General features: G+C 47.9%; 1 protein-coding gene across 1 annotated transcript in view; it reads right to left on the minus strand.

Annotated features, from left to right (window-relative positions):
• The window catches only part of nfasca (neurofascin homolog (chicken) a), a 245,789-nt gene that overhangs the window by 140,570 nt on the left and 90,649 nt on the right, over window positions 1-14,570 (minus strand). The window contains exon 4 of the mRNA XM_038819461.1: window positions 13,206-13,348. The gene's annotated coding sequence lies outside the window, so the exon portion shown is untranslated. The remainder of the gene's footprint in view (window positions 1-13,205; window positions 13,349-14,570) is intronic.

Genomic DNA, 14,570 nt, shown 5'->3' on the forward strand with positions numbered 1-14,570 from the left:
TTACCACCAAGCTGCATAATATTAGGACAGGTTGCAAAAGCTTGTTGAAAAACGAGGTTTTAAGAAGCTTCTTAAAGAATCTAGGAGAGAGATAGAGAGGAAAGGACGTTCAGAGAGATAATTCCAGAGCGTAGGGCCCAGTAGTAGTTGGAGGCACAGCCATCAATGATCTTTTGAGCAGAATGGTGGGCAGACCTGGGGGCAGAATGCTGCAGATGAGGGCCCAATGACATCATTTAGGCCTGACTGCAATTTTAACCCCAGACCTTTAGGGGAACTCCTAATTGACAGGAGTGGGTCAAAAGGGGGTCCAAAATTTCATTTAATTCTTTGCAGTCTTAAGGCAGGTACGGGAGGCTCCTCTGCGTCCCACAAAGAAGCCAACAGCCTCTTCTGCCCTAATGTGGAGATGCCGGCGTTGGACTGGGGTGAGCGCAGTAAGAAGTCTTACAACACCAGGTTAAAGTCCAACAGGTTTGTTTTGAATCACTAGCTTTCGGAGATCAGCTCCTTCCTCAGGTGAATGAGTAGGTGGGTTCCAGAAACATATGCATGGACAAAGTCAAAGTATCGTCTTGCATCTTTGACTTTGTCTATATATATATGTTTCTGGAACCCACCTCTTCGTTCGCCTGAGGAAGGAGCTGCGCTCCGAAAGCTGGTGTTTGAAACAAACCTGTTGGACTTTAACCTGGTGTTGTAAGACTTCTGACTCTTTTGCCCGAGGCCTCTGCCCTCCCTGATCATAATGTCTTCTTAAGCCACCTCTCTCTTCCACCACACCCCACTCTGCCACCTAACCAGTTACCTGACAAAGGCACATCCTCTGGGGGCCCCCAGGCAGCTGTCTGCTCGGAAATCCCACCCAAAATCCCACTCTAGCCCGGCAGTCAACTGGCATTTCCTGCTGGGTTTGGGCAGGGAGATTGTCAGGGTCTGGGAGTTAAAATTGCCGGGGCCTCAGGCTGTGAAAGGCCAGAGGATCAACCGTGGCCTAAGACTGCTCAACTCCCATAGCATCAAAAAACAGGCTTCACTGTCCAGTGCCTTTCAATAATCTTATGAATGAAGGGGCCCTTTTCAAATGGATTAGCAATCATGGACACACCTCAGCTCAAATTATAATATTCATAAGTGCTTCAGGTAGAGTGTGTTTCAATAATTAGAAGATGGTATTACACCATAAAACATAGGAGCAGAATTAGGCCACTCGGCCCATCGAGTCTGCTCCGCCATTCAATCATGGCTGATATTTTCTCATCCCCGTTCTCCTGCCTTCTCCCCATAACCTCTGATCCCCTTATTAATCAAGAACCCATCTATCTCTGTCTTAAAGACACCCAGTGATTTGGCCTCCACAGCCTTCTGCAGCAAAGAGTTCCACAGATTCACCACTTGAATCTGAAGAAATTCCTCCTCCTCCTCCTCTCTGTTTTAAAGGATCGTCCCTTTAGTCTGAGATTGTGTCCTCTGCTTCTAGTTTTTCCTACAAGTGGAAACATCCTCTCCAAGTCCACTTTATCCAGGCCTCGCAGTATCCTGTAAGTTTCAATAAGATCCCCCCTCATCCTTCTGAACTCCAACGAGTACAGACCCAGAGTCCTCAAATGTTCCACATACGACACGATCCCCATTCCATTTATTTACTGGTGTCGATAAGATGGTGTGCTGCTTCTCGTGGAGGCGTTTGTCCATCCGTGCAGGCTGCCTTCTAGCTGAGAGAGCCAGCCCACTCCGCACTGCCTGTGGGGCTGCCACACCACCCTCCCAGCGCACACTCCAGACTATTTCACAGACACCCCCTCACCAGTTGGAGAACTGCTCGTCTGAGTAGAATGATAACTTGCAGCTGGCACTGAAATCCCAATACTCCCTGTGAGAGAGTTGGTGGCTTCGAGAGATGTGTGGGATGGTGGGGAAGAAGAAATGGGGGGGGGGGGGGGGGGGGGGAGAGTGCAGGTGGCCCTGTTGAGGATGGGGGAAGTTTGGACACCAGTGCCAAGACTCCCTGTTGAAGAATGGAATCCACCTTACTATTGGAGGTTATGAGAGAATCTGATTAATTCTAACCGGAGAAAAAGAACCTGCAATGATTTAGCACCCGCAATTTATGGAGCTTTGAACAATGTCCCAAAAGCACTTGACAATCAATGAAGTACAGGCACAGCAATCAGCTCGCACACAGAATCATCAATGTCCAGTTAATAGGTGATGGGAAAATGCTCCATCTCAGGGACAGCATTTCCCAACAATGATGCGCTCACTCACCATCTGATAAAGTGTTTAAGATCTCGGCTGGAGTTCGAACCTGCAACCAGAGGATAACTCCATTTCACACAGCGCATCGTCACCAGCACTGAAACTAAAGGCTCAGTGTTGGAGTAGGTTCTGAGAGCAGGGAGCGATGGCACAAAGAAGCTAATCGTCCAAACTCCCGTCCGAGTGGATGCGACAGCACCGAATCCTTCTAATTGTTTTTGTGTATGCCCAGCTGCTCCAACCCCCCACGGTGAGGGAAAGACTGAGGAGAAAGTGCAATAATCCAGGAGGAGAATTTCAATTAAGAGATTAGTGTAATCCAACTTGAAGTGACGGTGTGAGTTCATCAGAGCCCCCACTCCTCAGTCTGATTTAAACTGGGAACAGGCTCAGAATGTTGAAATGTCACTTGGAATCTCATTGAGATTGACACTGTGATTGGACCTTGGGCTACGGCAGTAAAAGGATTTGATTATAATTGAGGTTGTGAATATTAGTGCCTGTGGTTATGTCAGGCCTATATTGTGATTGTGAATATCAGTGACTGTGGTTGTGTCTGTCCATGCTGTGATTGTAATTGTGAATAGGAGTGGTTGTGTCTGACTAGACTGTGGCTGTGAATACTAGTGTCTTTGGTTGTGTGTGCCTGTGGTTCTGACTGACGGGGAGGGGGGGTGGGGGTGTTGGGGGGGGGGGGGGGGGGGAGCACGATCTCCTGAATTTATTGTCTTGGTAGATTCTTAATACTACACAGAGCCCTGTGGAGACAGACACCAAATGGCTGGAATAAGAACATAAGAACTAGGAGCAGGAGTAGGCCATCTGGCCCCTCGAGCCTGCTCTGCCATTCAATGAGATCATGGCTGATCTTTTGTGGACTCAGCTCCACCTTCAGACCCGATCACCATAACCCTTAATCCCTTTATTCTTCAAAAAACTATCAATCTTTACCTTAAAAACATTTAATGAAGGAGCCTCAACTGCTTCACTGGGCAAGGAATTCCATAGATTCACAACCCTTTGGGTGAAGAAGTTCCTCCTAAACTCAGTCCTAAATCTACTTCCCCTTATTTTGAGGCTATGTACCCTAGTTCTGCTTTCACATGCCAGTGGAAACAACCTGCCCGCATCTATCCTATCTATTCTCTTCATAATTTTAAATGTTTCTATAAGATCCCCCCTCATCCTTCTAAATTCCAACGAGTACAGTCCAAGTCTACTCAACCTCTCCTCATAATCCAACCCCTTCAGCTCTGGGATTAACCTAGTGAATCTCCTCTGCACACCCTCCAGCGCCAGTACGTCCTTTCTCAAGTAAGGAGACCAAAACTGAACACAATACTCCAGGTGTGGCCTCACTAACACCTTATACAATTGCAACAGTCTTAAACTCCATCCCTCTAGCAATGAAGGACAAAATTCCATTTGCCTTCTTAATCACCTGTTGCACCTGTAAACCAACTTTCTGTGACTCATGCACTAGCAACCCAGGTCTCTCTGCACAGCAGCATGCTTTACTATTTTATCGTTTAAATAATAATCCCGTTTGCTGTTATTCCTACCAAAATGGATAACCTCACATTTGCCAAAATTGTATTCCATCTGCCAGACCCTAGCTCATTCACTTAACCTATCCAAATCCCTCTGCAGACTTCCAGTATCCTCTGCACTTTTCGCTTTACCATTCATCTTAGTGTCATCTGCAAACTTGGACACATTGCCACTGGTCCCCAACTCCAAATCATCTATGTAAATTGTGAACAATTGTGGGCCCAACATGGATCCCTAAGGGACACGACTAGCTACTGATTGCCAACCAGAGAAACACCCATTAATCCCCACTCTTTGCTTTCTATTAATTAACCAATCCTCTATCCATGCTACTACTTTACCCTTAATGCCATGCATCTTTATCTTATGCAGCAACCTTTTGTGTGGCACCTTGTCAAAGGCTTTCTGGAAATCCAGATATACCACATCCATTGGCTCCCCGTTATCTACTGCACTGGTAATGTCCTCAAAAAATTCCACTAAATTAGTTAGGCACGACCTGCCCTTTATGAACCCATGCTGCGTCTACCCAATGGGACAATTTCTATCCAGATGCCTTGCTATTTCTTCCTTGATGATAGATTCCAGCATCTTCCCTACTACCGAAGTTAAGCTCATTGGCCTATAATTTCCTGCTCTCTGCCTACCTCCTTTTTTAAACAGTGGTCTCACGTTTGCTAATTTCCAATCCACCGGGACCACCCCAGAGTCTAGTGTATTTTGGTAAATCATCATTAGTGCATCTGCAATTTCCCTAGCCATCTCTTTTAGCACTCTGGGATGCATTCCATCAGGGCCAGGAGACTTGTCTACCTTTAGCCCCATTAGCTTGCCCATCACTACCTCCTTAGTGATAACAATCCTCTCAAGGTCCTCACCCGTCATAGCCTCATTTCTATCAGTCGCTGGCATGTTATTTGTGTCTTCCACTGTGAAGACCGACCCAAAAAACCTGTTCATTTCCTCAGCCATTTCCTCATCTCCCATTATTAAAACTCCCTTCTCATCCTCTAAAGGACCAATATTTACCTTAGCCACTCGTTTCTGTTTTATATATTTGTAAAAACTTTTATTGTCTGTTTTTATATTCTGAGCAAGTTTACTCTCATACTCTATCTTACTCTTCTTTATAGCTTTTTTAGTAGCTTTCTGTTGCCCCCTAAAGATTTCCCAGTCCTCTAGTCTCCCACCAATTTTTGCCACTTTATATGCTTTTTCCTTCAATTTGATACTCTCCCTTATTTCCTTAGATATCCATGGTCGATTTTCCCTCTTTCTACCGTCCTTCCTTTTTGTTGGTATAAACCTTTGCTGAGCACTGTGAAAAATCGCTTGGAAGGTTCTTCACTGTTCCACCATAAAGTCTTTGCTCCCAGTCTACCTTAGCTAGTTCTTCTCTCATCCCATTGTAATCTCCTTTGTTTAAACACAAAACACTAGTATTTGATTTTACTTTCTCACCCTCCATCTGTATTTTAAATTCCACCATATTGTGATTGCTCCTTCCGAGAGGATCCCTAACTATGAGATCATGAATTAATCCTGTCTCATTACACAGGACAAGATCTAGGACCGCTTGTTCCCTCGTAGGTTCCATTACATACTGTTCTAGGAAACTATCGCGGATACATTCTATAAACTCCTCCTCAAGGTTGCCTTGACCGACCTGGTTAAACCAATCGACATGTAGATTAAAATCCCCCATGATAACTGCTGTACCATTTCTACATGCATCAGTTATTTCTTTGTTTATTGCCTACCCCACCATAATGTTACTATTTGGTGGCCTATAGACTACTCCTATCAGTGACTTTTTCGCCTTACTATTCCTGATTTCCACCCAAATGGATTTAACCTTATCCTCCATAGCACCGATGTCATCCCTTACCATTGCCCGGATGTCATCCTTAAATAACAGAGCAACACCACCTCCCTTACCATCCACTCTGTCCTTCCGAATAGTTTGAATGGTGATGGGTTCCACATTCCTAGATTAACATCCCTTACCCTGGGGTGGCACTGTGGGTAGCACTGCTGCCTAACAGCACCTGGGACCTAGATTTGATCCCGGCCTTGGGTCACTGTCTGTATGGTGTTTTCACTTTCCTCCCGTGACTGCGTGGGTTTCCTGCGGGTGCTCCGATTTCCTCCCACAGTCCAAAGATGTGCAGGTTGGGGTAGATTCACCATGTTGAACTGCCCCTCAGTGCCCAAGAAGGTTGGCTGGGATTGGGGGGGGGGGGAGGCGGAGGTGTGGGCCTAGGTGGGGTGCTCCTTAAGAGGGTCGGTGCAGACACGATGGGCCAAATGGCCTCCTTCTGCACTGTTGATAGTCTATGATTGGACCCGAACAACATTAGAACTGGGCTTGTGAAAAATCAGGGAAGGAGGGAAGAAACAGAACTTGCGTTTATGTGGCGCCTTTCACATCCTCAGGGGCAAAGCATTGTGCAGCCAATATAGTCCTCCTGGCGTTCCACCAATGTTGTAATGGAGGAAACGCGGCACTCGATTTTCACACAGCAAGCTCCCACAAACAGGAAAGTGGAAATGACCAGACGATCTGTTATTTATTTAGGAATATTGGTTGAGGAATAAATCGTGGCTATGACTGAAGGAACCTTCCAGCTCCCCTCAAATACTTAGTCCCTCAGTAGGACGTCCGTCAGCAGATTGGTGAATCTAACTTTTGCCTACAGCACAATAACTATTCTGAGGCAAAAACCTGGTAACACAGGCCGCTTGGAAAAAGCGTCCGATTCATAACTCAAAGAGCATTTTGTATGTAACAGAAGGAGGAAGTGATTCATGCAAATCACTGACATTCTTCAGTTCAACTCCCAACATGTTCATGAGTGAAGCCAGATCACTCCCACGACAACAAGCAAAGCACAAACATATTCTCTGGTAAATAGAATTAACATTCAGAAAACAACATCCGGTTAACTCTGAAAATACTGGGCATTGAGGACTGTTCTTTATATTTCCACCTTAGTTCATTATTAGTCTTGGTTCAGTTGGTACAACTCTTACACCACCCCAGACTTGAGCTCAAACTTCAATGTGACACTCCAGTGCAGTGGTCAGGGAACGCTGCACTGTCAGAATTGGTGTCCAGTGCAGCGCTGAGGGAGGGCTGCACTGTTGGGGGTGATGTCGAGTGTAGCGCTGAGGGAGTGCTGCACTGTCAGAATTGGTGTCCAGTGCAGCGCTGAGGGAGTGCTGCACTGTTGGGGGTGGTGTCGAGTGTAGCGCTGAGGGAGGGCTGCACTGTCAGGGGTGTTGTCCAGTGCAGCGCTGAGGGAATGCTGCACTGTCAGAATTGGTGTCCAGTGCAGCGCTGAGGGAGTGCTGCACTGTCAGAGTTGGTATCCAGTGCAGTGCTGAGGGAGGGCTGCACTGTCAGAATTGGTGTCCAGTGCAACGCCGAGGGAGTGCTGCACTGTGCGTGGTACTGTCCAGTGCAGCGCTGAAGGAGTGCTGCACTGTCAGAATTGGTATCCAGTGCAGCGCTGAGGGAGGGCTGCACTGTCAGAGTTGGTATCCAGTGCAGTGCTGAGGGAGTGCTGCACTGTCAGAGTTGGTATCCAGTGCAGTGCTGAGGGAGTGCTGCACTGTGGGTGGTACTGTCCAGTGCAGTGCTGAGGGAGGGCTGCACTGTGGGTGGTACTGTCCAGTGCAGTGCTGAGGGAGGGCTGCACTGTCAGAATTGGTGTCCAGTGCAGCGCTGAGGGAGTGCTGCACTGTCAGAGTTGGTATCCAGTGCAGCGCTGAGGGAGTGCTGCACTGTCAGAATTGGTGTCCAGTGCAGTGCTGAGGGAGTGCTGCACTGTCAGAGTTGGTATCCAATGCAGTGCTGAGGGAGTGCTGCACTGTCAGATTTGGTATCCAGTGCAGCGCTGAGGGAGTGCTGCACTGTCAGAGTTGGTATCCAGTGCAGCGCTGAGGGAGTGCTGCACTGTCAGAATTAGTGTCCAGTGCAGCGCTGAGGGAGGGCTGCACTGTCAGAGTTGGTATCCAGTGCAGTGCTGAGGGAGGGCTGCACTGTCAGAGTTGGTATCCAGTGCAGTGCTGAGGGAGGGCTGCACTGTGGGTGGTACTGTCCAGTGCAGTGCTGAGGGAGTGCTGCACTGCTGGGATGCTGTCTTTTGGATAAGGCTTTGAATCTTGCCTGCCCTTCCAATTGCACAAGACCGCATGACACAAGTTGAAGGAAGATTGGCGATGTTCTCTCCATTGTCCTGAGCCAATATTTATCTCTCATTGACTGTCACACAGTACCGGTGCTCTGGTCGTTGCTGCAATGCTGCTTGTTGGCACTTGCTGTGGGCAAATTAGCTCAGTCTCTCCTGTGCTGCAACCATGACTAGACTTTAAAAGTAACTCATTGACTGTAAAGCGCTTTCTGCTATCTGGTAGGTGTGACAGGCGTTACGATAAATGTAAGTCTTCATTTGCTCATATGGAAGTTTGTTACATAAGGGTCACTCGCCTGAGGTGTGGGATGAGGCATTCGGCAGGGAGTGCAAGAAGAGGAACTTGCATTTATATGGCACCTTTGACATCCTTTGCAGCCAATAAATTTGATTTGCAGTCCCTATGATGTAGAGGGATCACCACTGAGCATTTAATCACGCTTTACTTCCTGCATGTTCAATTGGAAAGAGGGTGGTTACCCTGGTAGCCTGGCCTAAACGTGACCCTATTTGCCACCATGGGCAGGGGTTCTGTAAGAACATAGATACAGTGCAGAAGGAGGCCATTTGGCCCATCGAGTCTACACCGACCCACTTAAACCCTCACTTCCACCCTATCCCTGTAACCCAATAACCCCTCCTGACCTTTTTGGACACTAAGGGCAATTTTGCATGGCCAATCCAGCTAACCTGAACATCTTTGGACTGTGGGAGGAAACCAGAGCACCCGGAGGAAACCCACGCACACACGGGGAGAAGGTGCAGAATCCGCACAGACAGTGACCCAGCGGGGAATCGAGCCTGGGATCGTGGCGCTGTGAAGCAACAGTGCTGTCCACTTGTGCCATCGTGCTGCCCGCCTTCTTTCAACTTGTGTCACGGGGTTTTGTGCAATTTGAAGCGCTGCTTCCATTCTGCCATTGTCGTCTGACAATAAATCCCATCGCGAAAACCCTGCCGTCACATTACCGCCTTGGATAAGCTAGACATGATGAAATTCATCACCTTTATTGTTCCCGGAAGCGCTCAGTCGCTTCGAGGAGGAGGCAGGCTCACTCACTACCTCAGGGCAAAGGGCAGAAAATGGGGCCTTGTCAGAAGTGACTACATTCTGAGGCAGTTAATCAACTCCATGGGCTGAACGATGCATGGCAGCGCGCTTCTCGGTCTGGGAATCCGGCTGCAGAGTGAGAGTATCCCTCGCAATCAGCGCAGGAGAGTGGGATAAGCAGCAATAAGGATCTTGTTGATCTTGACCCGGATTGAGGTCACGGCCTGTAATTTAAAAAGCCAATCTGGCCTCTTTAGCAGCGCAATGCAGAGATGGACCTCTCGGTGTGAACTCTCGGGTTCTGAAATCACAAACGCAAGTCGGTATTTTTACGACCCCCCTGGGCTGGTCAATTCCAGCCCCATGTGACCCGGAGTTGCAACACAATTGAAATTAACACAGAGAAATCTGAGAAAAACACCCAAAATCTTTGGCCCTTGGCTGCCCAATAATTACAGTCACCTGGTTTGTAAATTTAAACACCATTAAGTTTATTAACAATAACCATGGTTAAATATGCAGCATACACAACAGGTTAACTATTATCTAATTCCTAACCCCCCCCCCCACTTAAACTCGCCCCACCCCCTACACACACACACACACATACACACACGACAAACACAGAGGGGAGAAGAGGGGTGTAAAAATAATCATGAGAGTAAAAAGATGAACGTTTGTTTCAGATGGTTGTTTCCTGTACTCCTTTCTGAAATCCAGGCTTTCAGTTCTTTCCACCGTAGACTCATTCAGGTCTCTGCAGTTTCAGAAATACAGCAGCTTTTCTGTAGAGGGAGAGAGAGAAGAGAGCGGGGCCTTTGTCCTGAGCGTCCAGGACTCCAACTGCTTCCCCAGGCTCTCTGAAAGTCATCCCAGTCTGGCAGGACCCAATCACCCCCTGTTACCGGGCAGAATGCGGCCTTTTGGCCAATTCACTGGCCACCGGCCAACCAATGGAACTGAGTCCCACCGATCTCTCGGGTGCCGAAAAGTCTGAGTTCTGCTGTTCAAAAGCTAGCACCGTGTTCTCTTTGGTAACTTTTGAGTTCCTTTCTTCGCCTCCTCCACTTAAAGACACATGTCCATTAAGCACCCATAGATCGAAAAGATAACAGGGGAAATAAGGGAACCAACAGGAAGGGCCCTTATTGTATACATCTACTTCTTTCACGAATAGGAGACTCTAGAACTAGATATCGCTGTTTAACAATAAAGGGTCGCCCATTTACGACAGAGGAGAAATGTTTTATCTCAGAGAGTAGTGGGTCGTTGGAACTCCCTTACTCAAAAGGCAGCAGCAGTTTTGAATGTTTTTAAGGCAGAGGTAGGCAGATTCTTGATGAACAAAGGGGTGAAATGTTATCGGGCGTCGGCTGGAGGTTACGATCAGATCAGCCCTGATCTTATTGAATGGCAGAGCAGACCCGAGGGCCGGATGGAGTAACTCTGGCTCCTAATCTATGGGCACACAGCAATCCCAGTGGCCAAATAACACTGAATGGGAAGATTTAACTCAGGCAACCCACCATTACAGCCACAATTTACGCATGCTCTGATATCTAGCACAGGACATTGCAGCTGATCACCAGCTGCAGCCGGAAGGGCCATTGCTGGACCTCAACCCTTCATTCCTGCCCATCCCCATTCCCCTTTCTCCCCCCATGTTAATCTCTCCAGTTCTGTCTTAAAACCACTCAAAGACTCTGCCCCCGCTGCCTTTTCTGGAAGAGGGTTCCAGACACTCACGATTCTCTCAGAGAAAACATTTCTCCTCACCTCTGCCTTAAATGAGTGACCTCCTTATTTTTAAACAGTGACCCCTAATTCTAGATTCTCCAGCAAGAGGAAACATCCTCTCCGCACCCACCCTGTCAATACCCCTCAGGATCTTAAAGGTTTTGATCGAGTTCTACCTTCTAAACTCCAGCGGAGATTAACCTAACACCTCACCAACCTTTTCCCAAAAGGTAAACCGCCCATTCCTGGTCTTAGTCGAGTAAACTTTCCCTGAACTGTTTCTAATGCATTTAGAGAATCACCAGACTTGTTACGGTGCAGAAGGTGGCCATTTGGCCCATCATGTCTGCGCCAGCTCTCCAAACGAGCCTCATGACTTCGTGCCATTCTCCTGGTTGGTCCCCTGCACATTGTTCTATTCGAGTAATCATCTGAGGCCTTCATGAATGCCCCGATTCAACCTGCCTCAACCACACTTTCAGACCCGACCAATCGCTGTGCGAAAACGTTTTTTCTCCCATCACGTTTGCTTCTTTTGCAAATCACTTTAAACCTGTGCCCTCTCGTTCTTGATCCTTTTATGAGCGCGGACAGTTTCTCCCGATCTACTCTGTTCAGCCCCCTCCTGATTTTGAGCACCTTGATCAAATCTCCCTATTTACATTTACATCTTTACTGAAATAAGGAGAACAATATTGTAAACAATACTCCAGAACACTTCAGAAGAACCTGTCCTCAGTGGTGTGATTACCTCCTGGTCTGAAGCATCCAGGTACCTTTCGCCCTCCCTGTTGTGTGGCAGTGTCTGCAGCTCAGCCTCTACCTCAAAGACTCTGAGCCGAGGTCCCTCAAACCGTAAACACTTACTGCAAACGTGTTTGCCCTGGATCGCAATGTTATCCAGAAGCTCCCATTCCTTGACACATCACCGGCTCTGCCATCTTAATATGTTTCAAACAATTACTCACTTAATTGAATTATTTACTTATTTATGGTGCTTTTTAAACATAGTTTATCAACTTCACCACCATATTGTGCAATGTTTTAAACCCTTGGGATAAATTACAGTTTACCCACTGACCAAGTTCTCACCAAACAGCTTTAGCTCCTTTCCCTGCAGCAGAGTAAGAATCAATCCTGAAGGATGATAAAGGTAGGAAAAGCGAAGAGAAACAAACACAGGCCTTCCCCGAACTCCTCCACTTACTAAACTCCAAGCCTTCACTCAGCTTTGTTGCTGCACTCCATTTGCTTCTACTGCACTGAAGTTCTCTGAGTTTGTAGAGAACTGAACTGGGGACAACTGGGTCCACAGGAACCAGAGTAACGCAGTCAGCTACCTAACTACTCAGCTCCTAGGGCCGAGAGTGAGTTTACTCTGTCTAAACTGCTCGAAAGAAAGAACTTAGCCTGCCTATGCAGTACTTTCCAGCTACTGCTAATTACAGACTATGTTAGATTTTAAAAGAAAAAATTGAGAACAAGGTTAGTACTTTAAACTTACCAAATACCAAGCCTACACTCGACTTTCTTGCTGCACGCCATCAGTTTTCGCTGCGCTGACGATTCTGAATTCCTAGATATTCTCCACATCGGACTCCTTTCATTCTATTTCAGTCCTGGATTGGCATTTCTCCCGGCTCTCCTTTCCCATTCCCATCATCAACAACCATCTCGGATTCATCCGGGAACCTTCCGAGGCTGAAGCTGGACCTGTCCCATATTTGCACAAAATGGCTGTATTTCCCTGGGTGGGTAGCAATCCCAAAGCCGGTCTCAATCCCGGATTCAGCCAACGTGAGTCAATCAACCCCGCCCACCTCAAAAGCCACCTTCTCTGGGGTTGGAAAATTTCAGCCTGTAATGTCCCGTTCCCTATAACTTGTGACTCCCGGCTAGATTTGTCACCTGCTCCGACAAGCCTATTTCCCTTTTCAAGGACAAAAAAAAGCTGTGTTGGAAAATCTATGTTTAAAATAAGCAGACCACAGGGAAGGTGCTAGTGGTCAAAGCCAAGCTTGGTTGTTCAATCTTGATTCAGGAGTTAGGTAATGGGAAAACCCTTGTGTATTTTAACTTGATGTGGGGCAGAGATTGAGTTGGAAGAAAATACACATCTCTTTGTCCAGTTACAGGCTGGAGGAGTTGGGTGGGGGAGGGGTTGGTAGGCGGGGAATGTGGGGGACGATGTTCTTTTACAGAACAACAGGGCCAGGATGTCATAGGTCTTTTTTTTTTTTAATAATTTTTATTGAAAGAGTTTTTCCATACAGACATTTACCCCTACTAGTTTGTAAATTATTTACAACACCATCCCTCTAGGTAAATATCCCTCCCTCGCCCGCCCTCTCGCACGCACCATTCCTCCCCCCCCCCCCCCAAGCAACAACTTAACAAACAAGGCAGCCTACAGTTTCAGACGGATGTCATAGGTCTTTGATCAGTTGTTGTCGCTCTTTGTTGCTCTTGCTGGTTTAAAGCTGTCCATCTGTCTGGCGTTTCCATTGTTATCTCAAAGATGTTCAACCTCCCACAGATTGCCATATGGCTCCACCTGCCAATCAAACAAACTGAGCAACAGACTTCGTCATCACCATTCCCTGGTTCAGTTGGAATATGGCAATCGATTAGTCACAGGCCATCGGCCAAAGCATTGCAACGCACCAAAGCTCAGTCTACTATTCCATCTCTGCCGGTTCTGATGCCGGTATTGCACTAGACGAAGGGGAGCAGGGATTCCAGTCAGTGTCCTGGTCATTAGTCCTTCCCCATACAACACCACAACAAACAATGATCATTGTTAAATGGTGCTTCATCCTACTGCTGTCTTATGGGACATCACTTCCCGCATTGAATAACTAACACGCTTTCCAGCGCAGTTCAGAAGAAGTCATTTGTTGTCTGCGATTAGTTGAAACAAGCTGAAACGTTAGAATGTTTTGCAGAGACAGGAACCACCATCAAGTAACACTTCCCGAGCAAAGAGTACTCGGGGGTACATGTACACAAACGTATAAAGGTGGCAGGGCAGTTTGAGAAAAGGGCGTAAGGGTATGGAGCCTAGTAAATAGAGACATGGGGCTGGATTCTCCCAGCCTCCGTGCCAAAATCACGATTGGTGCGGGGGCGGAGAATGGGCGGTTACGCTGAAATCCGGACTGACGCCGCTTCCCCGATTCTCCGTTCACCGGAGAATCGCCGCGAGGCGCGCACGCGCGGTCTTTGTGGCGCAGGTTGGGGGCCATTGACAGAGACACCCGCGGCGATTCTCCCAGGAAAACTGGCCAAGTTCCTGACGCCGTGGTTCTAACCACATTTTGCCTGTCGGGAACAGCCTGTGGCGGCTGCGGACTCAGTCTGCAGAGACGGCCTGGCAAGCGATTGGATGGCACCGATCCGCGGGCACGCACAATCTCGGGGGGACCTACTTTGTTCATCATGGTCTGCGGTGTGAGTCCGCCATGTCGCACGGAGCCGCCGCAGGCCGCCCGGTGTGCATGCGCGGACTTCTGACCGGATGTTCAGGGCCCTGTATTAGCAGCCAGAGCTGGGAGGAGCACGCCGGGGCTCTGCTAGCCCCCTGCAGGTCAGAGAATCACTCTGGACTTTCTTCAGGGAAGTTCAGAGAGAAACACGCGCGTTTTGACGCTGGCGTAGGGACATAGCACCATTATTGGAGAATCATAAATCATGAGATTTACCGACCAGCCCACCGCGTGGTTTTCGGCGGCGAAGGCCACCCGCCAGCGAGATTTACCGACCCTGCCGTTGTCAAC

This window comes from Scyliorhinus canicula, chromosome 15 (genome assembly GCF_902713615.1).
Source record: "Scyliorhinus canicula chromosome 15, sScyCan1.1, whole genome shotgun sequence".
Classification (NCBI taxonomy): domain Eukaryota; kingdom Metazoa; phylum Chordata; class Chondrichthyes; order Carcharhiniformes; family Scyliorhinidae; genus Scyliorhinus; species Scyliorhinus canicula.